Source organism: Heloderma suspectum, chromosome 1 (genome assembly GCF_057233095.1).
Source record: "Heloderma suspectum isolate Gila_16-S chromosome 1, 16-S_ref, whole genome shotgun sequence".
Taxonomy (NCBI): domain Eukaryota; kingdom Metazoa; phylum Chordata; class Lepidosauria; order Squamata; family Helodermatidae; genus Heloderma; species Heloderma suspectum.
Genome location: NC_139458.1, coordinates 7,911,843 through 7,925,473, shown reverse-complemented (window position 1 = coordinate 7,925,473; position 13,631 = coordinate 7,911,843). Strand labels below are relative to the sequence as shown.

Genomic DNA, 13,631 nt, shown 5'->3' with positions numbered 1-13,631 from the left:
AGGCATCCAAATGCTCCTTGCCGCTCTTTTGCTTCACTTCTCCTCTGTGAGAACCAGACAGGAGCTCAGACAGGTCAAAAGCCTGTGAAACAGGAGGAACTGTTCATCTGAACCCAGCCAAAGAGCGAGCTGGCAGACAGGAAAGTAAATCGGTATTGCATGGCCTCAACTCTGCAGGCCCACTTCCGCTGGCTGCAACATTGCAGTCAATTAATCATTTCAGAAGATATATCGAAATATCCCTGATCAAACTGCCAGGTTTTTTATTTTATTTTTTGAAAGTTAATTAATTGAATACAAGAACTTACCCCAAACCCCTAAAAGAACCGGGTGGGTGTCCGACAGGCATCATCTTGGCCATTCCCCCTTCTTTCACACACTCAGGAGCTGCCTGTTGTGAGACCTTAGGACTGCAATCCTATGCATCTTTAGACAGAACAAGTCCTACAATTCCCAGCATTCCCCAGCCAGCATGCTGGGAAGTGTAGGACTTATTGCTGTTGAAGCACACATAGGATTGCAGTCTTAAGGCATCGCCTAAAAAGAAATTCTCCTCCCCCTCCCAACTATTGCTATATTTACATACAGACTGACTAGACTGATCAACACGCAGACGATTAATCGCCTGACGGTCCAGCTCCCTCCAAACCTCCTCCCTACATGAGGGCATGAAATAATAATAATTGTTAAAAGAGAGTGCCTCTGAACACGTGCAGAGTGTCTTGCCTTTCCCTTCCGAGTAACCCCAGCCAGCTCCCGCACCGCTGGGAGTCGCGGGCTTCCGGAGCTCCAAGCAACAGTCCTGCGCCCCGGCACCCCTCCCTCGCTCGCGAGTCCCCACGGGCCGTGCAGGGCTGTGGGTGACGCTTCTCCTCTGCCTCGAGAGTAGGCGCAGGACGGGGCGCGGGCCGTGCCAAGGCAGGAAGGGGGGGAGGCAGAGAGAGCCGGGGGGACTTCGACTCCCCTTCGCCCAGCCGAGCGCGGGCTCGGGCGCGTCGGGGGCGCGGCGAGGCGCGGCGGGCGGGGTTCGGCGCGGCGGCGCTTTCCAGGGCCGCAGGGCGCGCGGCGGCGGGGCCGGGGTTTGCGGGCCACCCCCGCCGGCGGCGCTTGGTACGCTCCTCGGCTTGGCTCTCTCCGTGCGTGGCGACCCAGGCTCCAGTCGGCTCTTGGGCAGAGCGAGGGGAGGAGCGGAGGTGGCGGCGGCGCGGGAGGAACGCGGCGCAGCGAGGTAGCGGTCGCCGCCGCGGCCGCGAAGGGGCTCCGTGCGGGGAGCGCTACGAGGCGCCGCGCCGCCACCTCGCCCGGGAGCCCTTCGGCGGCGACTGCTGCTTCCCAGCGGAGGTAAGAGCCTCGCCGTCCCGTTCAACCGGCCGCTGGAACGCAGAGCCCCGGGAGAGCGCGAAAGGCAGGCAGGCAGGCAGGAAGAGGAAGGCGCGCGGCAGGCGGGCGAGATGGAGCCCCCGTCCCCGCTTTTCCTGCCCAAACTCGGCTTTCGGGGGGGGGGGCTTCCTTTCGTCAGCGGGAGTTTGGAGGTCGCCTTCTTTGGGGGTCCTCTGGGGACTGGCCCGAAAGGCAAGTTTGCGGTCCCTCTCTTTAGGCATGCTAAAGCTGGAGCGCTGGAAAGGCAGTGCTGAGCTTGTGGGGTGTTTCGTGTGGGGCTGGGCGTCGGGGGGGGGACACCCTTCTTTGGTCTGGGTTGCCCCGTTGGCAGCAGGGACCCGTGTTTGTGGGGCGCAGGCTCAGAGGCGAAGTTGGGGGGGCGCAAATCTGCAGCGCGGAGGGGTCTCCCACTTGGGACTGCTGATCGTCAGGATCCGGTTGGCGAGGGGGCTGCCTTTCTCTGAGGCAGGAGTTTTAGCGGTTTGGGTTTGACTTTGTTGGCGGTTTCAGGTCAATGTTTTGGGGTGGGGGAACTTTGTATGGGTCTGGTCAAGAGAGCGGGGAGAGTTTGGGACGGAGCTGGCGGAGGCGACCAGGACTAGCAGCTTGGCAAGCAAGGAGCCCTTCTGAGCACCTCGAAGGGGTCTCTGGAAAGAGGGTCGCGCTATGTGTGTGTGCAGGGGGGTCTCGGCGCCCTCCACGCACTAAGCCGAGCTGTCGCTTGGCTGGACTTTTGTGCCTCTTCCTGTGAGCAGCCGGGGCTGGGCACAAACTCCCTCTCTGGCTCGGCTTGGCTCATCTGGGACGGCCCTGCTTTGGCGGCAGCGGCGGCTTCCGACAGCACTTCATTCCTTGGAAGGAGTAGCCCCTGGGTCCCTATCTTGAGGCTTTCCTCCTAGAGGGATGGATCTTGTCTGCAGGGGTTGACAAGAAGGTCTGTACGTGCCCAGAGGCATCATCCAGCTTAATACTTAACATGTTCCATGGGGAGGCTTACGCTTAACTCTCTGGCATGGAGAACGCGCCGGCTGACCATTTTGGGAGACCACGCTTCAGTTTAAATGGCTGTGTGTGTGCTAAAACTGCATCAGGGCACCCCTTTTCTTTGCCCATTATTCTTTCCCACCCCTGCACTTCCAGCTCATCGGCCTGGTAGAGTAACACCAGCCCTTTTCCCCGTGGCTTTTTGGGACTTTGTGATCCACCCGATAAAGGTGATGGATGATGTTGCCACATGGGCCCTTAGGGATTACTGGAGACTGTGGGACTGGCCTGCTGGTTGGTGTGGGCTGGGGTGTAGAGATAAGGGAACTGATTTCCACTGGCAATCTGTAAGAGACCCCTTGTTTAAAGGGAAAATATGTTCCAGTTAGGCAGTGCTGGCATCCGGTATGCCAGGCCAAATCTTTGTCCTGCAAAAGGCCCTCTACAAAATAGGGGTTCCTTCTACATGTCTAGGGTTCACTCTTCATTTAGATTCCTGGGCTAAACCTGTTGATTATAGGTATTGTATAATGATTGAGTTCTGAAAAGTTTGAGATAACAGTGCAATCTTATCGAAACAGATTACCTTTGGCCGTGCTGGCTGGGGATCATGGGAATTGTAGAGCACACATCTGGGAATACCAGATTGGAAAAAGCTTGTCTATGGGACTGATACTTACAGATGTTAATATGGGTGTTGAATTCAGGTTTGGAAGCTTGGATAATGGAAGTTACTATAATCTTGCCTCTGCTATTGATTCACTAAGGGTGCAATCCTATGCATGTTTAGACACAAAAAAAGTCCTACAACTCCCAGCATTCCCCAGCCAGCCAAGGGAGTTATAGGACTTGGATAGGATTGCACCGTAATTTATCTTAGGTATAGGGCTCTCTCTCCAAGTCTCCATCTGACCCTACCTTACAGGGTTGTTGTAAAAATTATTGAGATATGTGATGTGCTTTGAAGACACTATAGAGTTGCTAAGTATTTTAGTAGAAGGAGGAGAAGGCAACATCATTAGAGTCTTTGGAAGCAGCAGTTTGGCTTCTGGGAGAGGCAGCTCTGATGTAGCATGGCTGCTCTCTGGAATAGTAGCGATGGAAAAACTTTGTGTGCAAGTTCCACATGGATGTGGCTTTCCACTGTACTGTTTTCATCTGTCACATGGGTAGCCATGTTGCAGCAAAACCCATAGGTAAAGTTTCCATCCTCCAGCAAAGGAATTTCAAAGGGAGACCCCAGTGTAAAATTGCTGAATTAGAAATTATGAAGAAGTTTGATTCTACCTGTTTGGGTATGAATAGAGACAATGGTTTCCTGTCTCCTATAGGTGTTGATTAGCAGTACTAGGATGACTGTGTTAACACCACTTATTGCTGTTGTGAATGTCCACTGTGCTTGTCTTGCATGCATGTTTAAGCTTCGATTGAGTTGTCACAGTCTGTACTTTTTCCTTTTCATTGCTATTTGATCCTACTGTTGTTCTTGTACACTTGTGTGTGTCTGTATATAATCGCCAACTGAGGATAACGCTTCATGCATCTGATGAAGCAGACACCAAAATTTACAGCTCCCACAGTCCCTGACCATTGGCCATACTGACTGGGGTTATGGGAGCTGTAATCCAACTTACCTAGAGGGCACCAAATTCCCTACCTCTGACCTAGACCCATCCCTGACTTTGCACTGCACTGCATTAATTTGTTTGTTTATTACATTTATATCCCACATTCTTTCTTCTTGCAAGGAACCCACAGCGGTTTTCACACCTCCTCCATTTTATCCTCACAACATCCCTCTGAGGTAGGTTAGGCTGAGAGTCAGTGACTGGCCCAAAGTCACCTAGTGAGCTTCATGGCCAAGTGGGGACTAGAACCCGGGTCTCCGAAGTCCCAGTCCAACCCTCTAACCACTACACCACACTGGCTCTCAGGACAAGCATCCTGGTGCACCTCTGTTGAAGGCTAGTACATCTTGGTGTGTGCTGTTGTGGTCATCATTTATTGTTTTAAAAGCCAGGAAGATGTGCTAGGTGCTGTACAGAAACAAAAGTGCTAGGTGCTGTACAGAAACAGAAATGCAAGTCCCTGCAAGGCTCACAGTGTAGAAAGCAAAAAGGAGACAAAAAGAGAGTGGCTTTGGAGGAAATAAGGAATCTTCCCATGAGCCATGAGAGGGAGAAAGGAGGAGGGCGGGAGCACTGAAGAACGGAATAATGAAACTCTGCACAGAAAAGAAACGAAAAAGCCAAGTAATACATCAACAGAGGGGAAATCTGAATTTTAAGTAAGTGTGTGTGTACTGGCCTGCAAGGTTGAGCTCAATTTCTCATTTGCAGAAGAGGAGCCCGAATTATGCATTTTGATTGCAGCAAAGAATGTGGTGGTGCTTGTGAGGCAAATGGGATAGTAGAACATCTGCTTCCCTAACGCAAGTCTTATAATGCAGATTTATACGCTGCTCTTCAACAGACTCCTAGGGCGGCTTTAAAGTCACTTGGGGGCTGTTTTTGCTTTGCTTCTGGTTAGCTTCTTGTCCCTTCTTTCTCCTCTCCCCTGCCCCACATCCCGCCACTTGCGCCTATGTGTGTTTGCAGAGAGCTTCCGTCACATGTGACTAGCGTAATATGCCACTTTGGTGTCCACCAATGTTCTGAATCTTGGTTGAGGTGTGAGGAGCAAGCTCATCCTCTTAGCCACAATGGTGCCTCTGTGGTCAGAATTACCACACTTCTGGGTAGTCGCTGCCAGGGATGGCAGTCGTCTTCACGCTCCCGTTGGGCTTCCAGGAGCGCCCTGAGGGCCACTGATAGAAACAGACTGCTGGAGAAGACGGCTCTTGGTCTGCAACAGCATGACTGACCTTGTGTCCTCATGTCCTTCTGGAGTTCAAGGCCTTGTTTGCCCCCTGACCACTGGAGTTTGCTGGGAGTTGACAAGTGAGCCACCTTGGCAAGGATCTGAATCCTGTGGAGGCCAGCAGCTTGTCCGGCCAGGTTGGTGCCAATGCTGTGCCCTGCTGGCAACATCAGACCCCTAGAAGGGTGGCTTTGCCTCCACCCAGTGGAGGCTGGTGGCTGCGATGTCAGTGGGACAATAAATCCGCTCCAGGTTTCAGTCCGAACCAGTCAGAATTATCTGCAACTTGGAGAGCTCCTTTAGAGTTCTGACTGGTTTGGAGTGAAACCCAGAGCGGATTCACTGCTCCACTGACATTGGAGCCACCAGTCTCCACCCTTGATCTTAAGTTGACATGCAGTAGGACTGTGCTTCTCAAGCTTCCCTGTGAACCTGGGCTACCATGGCCCTATTTGCATGCCAACGGAAGGAGTTTGCCCACCTTTTTGTAGGAGCTGCTTTTGTCCTGGGCAGGACTCCACGAAGGGCGTACATTCGTACATCGCATCATTCTAAGTGGCTTCACATAACTTACTTCCGGGTAGGGTGGAGGGGTTGGAGTGGATGTCACTTGAGTGGCAGGGGCCACTCAACCGATAAGAAAGGCTTCCCCCTTGCCAGCTCCTAAGGAAGGGGTGACATAGTTACTTCCCCTTGTGAGCATTTGTAAGACAAGCCTCTCAAGGAGCCCCAAGCCTCGCTGAGCACGATAGGTGTTACTTCTGAGTAGACACACATATGCTTGTGCTGGGAAAGAGCCGGGGGGAGAATGCAGGGGTGGGAAACCAGCCCCCTTTCTAACCAACCCAGTACTGCACAGGATCTCTCTAATGAAGCTGTGAAGTAGTTACTTCCTAAGGCAATAGAAATGGAGCCTCGAATTGGGTTTTGAACTGTGCCGTGTGGATTGAGGGGGATCTCTGTAAATCCTTATCTGCGCAATCAGGGGACAAGCTTCATTGAGCACAATGGGAGTTACTTCTGAGTAGACACAAACTGGTTTTTGCAGGGACGGGAAACACACAGGAAGCACCCCTTGACTGGGGTCACGGTGAAAGGCACACCCCTGGGCAGGACTAGCATGCCTGACTGAAATGCAGGGGTTGGGGCGCCCAGCAACTATACCAGGGAGAACCCGATTTGAGGAAAAGAATCGGACTTTAAGCAGTCTCAGGAAATCCGGTTTTTCCCTGATAAGTAAGCTCCAGTGTGCCTGCTGGATGGCCATGACGTCATGTATCCCTAACGACCTCCACACGCAGCCCTCTCGGAGTAGATGGCTCATGGAAACAGGCCCCATGTCTTTCTGCCCTTTTATTTATTTAGTACAGGGGTGGGCAACTCCCAGCCCTACAGATGTAGTTGAACTGCAACTCCCATCAGCCCTAGCCAGCGTAGCCAGTGGTCAAGGATGATGGGAGTTAGAAACATCAGAAGTTGCCTTATACTGAGTCATATCCTAGGTCCATTTAGCCCAGCATTGTCGATACTGACTGGCAGCAGCGGCTCTCCAGGGCTTCAGGCAGGCGTTTTTCCAACCCTACCTGGAGATGCCGGGGATCGAACCTGGGACCTTCTGCATGCAAAGCAGGGGCTCTACCACTGAGCTACATGTGGAGGGCCACAAATGATTTTTATTGAAAATGCCTAATGTGTCCTTTGATCCCTAATACCCCTCAGGACCTATTTGTCCTTCTCCCTTAGCAACCTGCCCTGTCACTGAGCTCATCAGAGGGCCTGCTCCTGGTGGTGCAATGTGGCCCCTGGCCCGATTGGAATCCACCCAGAGAACAGCCTGCAGTGTGGGTGCTCCCTTTCTGTGGAACTCCTTGCCTCTGGAGGTCAGGCAGGCACCAACATTGTGTTGTTTCTGGTGCCTCCCGAAAATATCTTTATTTCAGGAAGCCTTCCTTGGCTGACCTGCCCGTGACCCGACTTCACCACTCCGGCCCCCCAAGACGACTCTGTCCTCTCCCTCATTGCCCCTTAAGCCTGAATTCCCTCCTTGAATATGTATCAGAACGTCCTTTCTCTCTCCCCCTCCCTTCCGCCCTCTCCAAACCCCTCCTGAAAACCCACCTTTCCCATGAAGCCTTTGGCTTACCACTTAGCCTGCATAGCAATTACACTTGCTTCACCTTCCCCCCAACATGAATCTACTCATGCTCATTCCTTGTTACCCTTGTTGCTGCTTTGCCTCCCCTTCCCCTTCTCTAAATTCAGATTGCATAGTGTTTGCCCCAGGGATCTCCTTTAGCTGATCCTCAGTATAGAAACGGACCTATGTAACTATTATAATAATGATGAGGATGTGTTATCCCACTAGATGTTAGCGGAAAGAGTTGGTACTCTTGACCTGAGCACATCCAGAGCCTATGTGAATACTGAATAAGGGTGCAATTCTAGGCAGGTTTAGGCAGAAAAAGCCCTACAACTCCCAGCATTCCCCAGCCAGCATGGGGAATAAGGAAGCATGGCTGGCTGGGGAATGCTGGGAGTTGTAGGACATTTTGCTGTCTAAACATGCCTAGGATTGTGCCTTAAGTGTGGGAAAAGCTTTTAAAGTGGTAATCCATTCTGTTGCCGCCGCCACCCCATAACTCAACCGCCTTGTTTTGCTATATGTGTAGATCCAGCCAAACTCCAAGCAGACCCAGATCCCTTGGAAAGGCAAACAAGCCAGCCTTATTGAGGGAGGGCCCATGGGTCAGGCAATGCATGTCGAAGGTCCCAGGTTCAATCTCTAACATCTCCTTCCCAAAGGATCTCGGATAGTGGAGCTTTTGGACAGCCCGTAGAGTTGGCACCTGAGCTAGATGAACCCATCGTCTCAGCCAGTATACAGCAACATCATGTGGTTAATCTTGTTATGTCATAGAAGGGTAGAAAGAGACCTTTCGGTATTGTTTGGCTTCCCATGTGAGCCCACGACAAGCACCATGCGTGATGCCACCTTCAAATGTGTTGCGTGGCTTTAACATAGGAGGTCTTCCTGGCTGGAGAAAGTGCCGCCGTTACGGAAATGTCTGTGGTTTGGCTTCCTTGCCCTCTTCCTTCTGGGACCCGCAAAGTATTCATGATGGTGTTTCGTACCTGCCCATGTTGCTTTCTGCTGCGCACGCTGTTTTTTTCTTCTTGGCATGTGATTTGACAAACAAGGAAACCTGGAAAGGTGGTAGTGGAGGGAAACATGAAACCACAAAACTAAGGGTAGCCCAACAACAGCAAGAGTACTGTGGGAAAAGATTGTGCTGGGAAGTAAATCTACCAGAGAGTAATAGTGTGATATATGCGCTTGTGCAGAAGATGGCTTTGGCACATGCCACCAGGAAGTCCTCCTGCTCTTGCCCAACAGAGCTCCACAAGAGCATTTCACCCCCTTGTGCTTCCTCAGCACCTGCTGTGTTGTTCAGTCAAGCTTTCAGGCCGTAGCCATGCTGGCTTTGTATGCCCTCGTTCATCCTTGCCCAAGCAGAGGGGGTTTTGCCCCTTCCCTTGTGAGAGATGTTAGTTGTTAAGTCATGCAAATAGGTCTGAATGATGGGTGGCGGTTGGTGTTGTGGCTGCTGATGTCACAAAGGCATTCATGACTTCATAAAGCAGAGGAGCATGTTGCAACTGGATACTGCATGGTGGGATATTCCAAACTGTATCTCCCCCTAAGCCAAAGAGTAACTAAGTTCAGAATGAGCCCAAAGGATTGCAGTCTTGAAACTGCTTCTGTTCCGGGACTTGGCGTCCGTGAGACCGTTCCAGAGACATCAGCTTGAGGATTGCAGCCTTTATTGGATTAATAGATCATGGTAACAAGGGCCCTTGGTGAAGATTAATAGAAAGGAAAGATTTCCCACAGAGAAGAGTTGATATCTAGTTATTTTACCAGCAGGAGACTTGGTCCAGAGCGTGCCAGCCAAATGCTCAAGAGCTGGAAGTGTGTGTCTGTGTTAATTAGCTGGCGAGCATCTTTAACATCTAACCTACAGGAGTTGGGACAATCACATAGCAGTATTGCAGAAGGAGATTAGTCTGCTTTCTGCTGTAGCGACTTTGCAGCTGTGCTGGGCTTCATGTGGAAGAGCTGTTCTGTTGCGATACAAAAAATGTGGATATGTTTCATGCTGGAACTTAGTGAGTTGGAAGCCCCTGCATGTGGATTCGGGTGCAAGAAATTTCCAAGATTTCTTCCAGGATTGCAAGATGGGCAAGCCTTCTAAAGTGTCCGGGCTGTTACTTCTTCCTCTCTTTTGGCCTTCAGGAGAGTATCTTCAAAACTGAGCCTTCTGTTCTGTTGGGCTTCACATATGGTATATTGTTGTGATTCATTCTGTCTTTCTTTTTTTTTCTGTTATTCTCTTGCAGTGCAAGACAATTTTGGGTTAGCAGGCTTGTTTTTCTCCCCTCCCTCATGTTTTTGAGAGAGAGCACTGGAGAACGGAGAAAAACCCAAATCTGTGAGCAATTATCCTATTACATGCAAGGCAGTGCTATGAAGAGCTTAATTCAGACCAGATGTAGAAAATGCATATGAATTCCAAATTTCAGATGATCTCAACTCCTTCCTCCTCTTATTTTCCAAATGTACTGGAAACTGGATGGGGTATACAAATTATGAAGAGGTTTTTTAAAAAAAATTTATTTTGGATGCTCAGCGGATTCCACGTACTTCCTGGAAAGAGGTAGCTTGTGAAATGTTTGTAACAGGGAGACATCTTCCCTTTTCTCTTTCTCCTCTTTCCCCTGCCCATCCTTGGTTTTTCTCCTGAGTAAGTTCAGCATATAAATGCAGTTTGAAACACCATACATGTTTTGGCTTCACACTGCAGTCCATTGACTGAGATTTGCAGTGAAAAAACATGGAGCCGCTTGGAGAGCGCAGACGTTAAAACGGGCCTTCAATAATTAATCTAGGGTTATTTAAGAGTGGTGGTGTTGCGTCCCCTGCAGGAAAGCATGTGGCACTGCTCATGGCGCCCGGCTCGCTTTTAAAGTGGGTGGGTTGAGGATGATCACCCTGCATCCTGATCTGAAATGTTGGCACTTGCCCATTCCCATTGTGTGCCATCAGCGTACAGCATAACATGAGCACAAGATGGCTCCCACACTGGAGAGACCTTCGCAGCCCTGCGATTTGGACCATGGGAGAGGCAAGGGGAATAAGGGCTCGATGTGAGCCAATCCAGTAACGTCTGTACCTGGGGCTACTTTGGTTGGAAATTGATATCTGATACCAGTTCTAGGGTAATCTTGTGGTCGCATGTGGGCATTCCCGTTGCAGACGCGGATGGCTTGAAATTGTGCATTTCTACATAGGAACTTGCCTTATACGGAGTCAGACCATCGACACTGGTCCATCGACACTGGCTGGCAGCAGCTCTCGCGGGTTTCAGGCAGGAATCTTCCCTCGCCTTACCTGGAGAAGCCGGGGATCGAACCTGGGGCCCTCTGCATGCAAAGCAAGGGCTCTATCACACTGAGCTATGGCCCCTCCCTACATACGTCTCTACATTTCCCCCCAAAACTGGACTTACAGCCCTGGCTACTCCTCGAATGGCCAGTTCTCTCTTCTGCAACCAGGCACCTCTTCGGTGATCTTTCCTCCTGTGGTGTACCCTGGCCATCCAATGGATGCAGAACTCACTCAATACCGCAAGGCAGTTCTTATGAAAAGCAAAAGAGGAGCTAATGAGAGATGACGTTAAAACGCTCTAAGATTCTGCCTCATTCCAGACAAGACCAAGATGTTGTGGGTGGGTGGTTCTGCTGACCGGCTGGAGGGTGTTCAGCCTGTTCTGGATGGGGCTGCGCTTTCCCTGAAGGAGCAGGCTCCGTAGCTTGGGGGTCCTCCTGGAGCCATCTGGGTCACTTGAGGCTCAGGTGACTTCAGTGGCAGGGAGTGCCTTCTATCAACTTTGGTTGGTGGCCCAGCTGTGCCCCTATCTGGACAGGGATAACCTTTCTTCAGTGGTCTGTGCTCTGGTAACCTCCAAATTAGATTACTGCAATGCGCTGTGCATGGGGCTGCCTCTGCAGATGGTTGAGAACCTGCAGCTTGTGAAAAATGCAGTGGCCAGATCGAAAACAGGGACGAGAAGATCCAAACATATACCACCGATTCTGACCCACTTGTATGTTTCTGATCTAGCTCTAAGGTGCTGTTTTTGTCCTGTGAAGCCTTACACAGCTTGGGGCTGCAATATCTGATGGAGCATCTCTACCGGGATGAACCTACGATACACTACGTTCATCATCTAAGGCTTTCGTCCAGGTGCCTCCTCTGAGGGAGGCGGAGAAGCTGGCAACAAGGGAGAGGGCCTTCTTGGCAGAAGCCCCCTGATTATGGAACAATTTCCCCAATGAGGCCTGCCTGGTGCCAGCATTGTTATCTTTTTGGCACCAGGTTAAGACTTTCCTCTTCTCTCAGGCATTTGGCAGCGTATGATCATGTTTTAGTCAGGTCCTGGGTTTCTCTTATTGTTGACTGTTTAAAAATGTTTAAATATCTGTGCATCTCTGTGTGTACTGTCTGTTTGTATGTAAATGGTTTGTTAAATGTATTTTTGACATTCTAATCTTTGTAAACTGCCCAGAGAGCTTCAGCTGTTGGGTGGTAGAGAAATGTAACAAATGAAATGAAATACACCTAGGCCAGAGGTGGGGAACTTGTGTCATTTGTAGGGGTGCACGAAAGCCACTTACCTGGTCTCGCAGCTTGCTTCGCGGTGGGGGGGAGGCGCTTCGCTGCTCCCCCCGAAGTTCAGGCCGGGGAGGGGAGGGGAGGCTTCCCGCCTCGCCCGGCCGAAATTCAGGCCGGGGGGGAGGCTTCCCGCCTTGCCCGGCCGAAATTCAGGCCGGGGAGGAGGCGCCTCGCCGGGCCGCGAAATAAAAAGTAAAAAAACAAACACGCCCCCGTGATAGGCTACGTGACGATTTACGTAGCCTATCACGGCTGACTTTGCAAATCTAGCTGTGATAGGCTACGTTAATCGTCACGTAGCCTATCACGGGGGCGTTGTTTTTTTTTTTTTTACTTTTATTGGAATGGCGGTGGCGGCAGCCGGTCGAAAGATCGGCTGCCGCCTCTGCCCCTGTCAAAGACCTGCCGAACCGCCGCCGGGACCCGCTGCCGGGAAGGACATTCGGGAAAGGTAAGTCCCATCCCGGGGGGGGGTGGAAAATTTCTCCCCAAACTACTTCGGGGGGCCGAATACATTGGCACTCGGCCCCCCGAAGTTTCGGGGAGAAATTCTCCCCCATCCCTAGTCCTTTGTTGGAATCCAGCTCCCGTTATCCCTGACGATGGGCGATGCTGCCTGGGGCTTATGGAGTCCGGCGAAATCTGGATGGATGCCGTTTCCCCACCTCTGTGTATCAGTTGCTGTTATTCTGTATGGAGAAAGGAGATACCCATTGCACCAAAACTGCAGTAGCCACTCTCAATGCCCTGAGACAGGACGTGCCTCTTTGATGTGTACAAAATTATGCCTGGTGTGGAGAAAGTGGAGAGGGAGACATTTTTCTCCGTCTGTCATGATACTGGGACCCAGTGGGGTCATCCCATGAAGATGTTTGTTGGGAGATTCAGGACAGATCAAAGGAAAGACTTCATCGCACAGCGCAGAGTTAGACAATGGAATTCACTACCAAAAGACATAGTGACAGCCACCAATTTGGAGGGCTTTTAAAGGGGATTGGACAAATGAATGGCTGTCGGTGACTACTAGTCTTGATGGCTATGTGCTATCTCCAGGACCAGAGGCAGTCTGCCTATGATCACCAGTTGCTGGGGAACATGGATGAGAGTGTGATTTTGCACTCCTGTCCTGCTTGTGGGTTCCTGGGCAACAGCTGGTCGGCCACTGTGTGAACAGAATGCTGGACTAGATGGAGCCTTGGTCTGATCCAGCACGGCTCTTCTGATGTCCTTATGAGGTAGTTCCTGTTTCCTCATCCCGATCATGGCACAGCATGGAAGAGTTCGAAGCAGCAACCCCTCTGGTTGTGGCAGCTTCTCTGGAATTCTTAGTCCCAGAAGAGAGGGAGAAATTCATTAAAAAGGTTGGATAGGAGAGAGGTTTTGAACTTTGTCCCATGAGTCAAAGTCTGTGCAAGCATGCCAAGCTGTGATGGGAGTTGTAGTCTGACACATCTGGAGGGTGCCAGGTTAGGGAAGGCTGCTCAAGAATGTCACAGTCCTAAAAAGGCCAAGTCCCTGCCCCCAGGAGCATGCAATCTGCAATTGGGTGTGTCTGCTGGTGGTGTGGGAGGCCAGCATGAAAGAAGAGATGAATGAATTCGGTCCAGTTAGGGCAGACCCCCCACACGCTTCCCCTGGCAGGAAAGCTGTTCAGCAGTGTGTCTCTTTCTGAATG

The 13,631-nt window shown here is 51.1% G+C and overlaps 1 protein-coding gene across 1 annotated transcript in view; it reads left to right on the top strand.

Moving 5' to 3' along the window:
* Positions 1-1,157: 1,157 nt before the first annotated feature.
* Positions 1,158-13,631, top strand: part of FRMD6 (FERM domain containing 6) — a 65,930-nt gene continuing 53,456 nt past the window's right edge. Inside the window, exon 1 of the mRNA XM_084826385.1 lies at positions 1,158-1,341. The gene's annotated coding sequence lies outside the window, so the exon portion shown is untranslated. The remainder of the gene's footprint in view (positions 1,342-13,631) is intronic.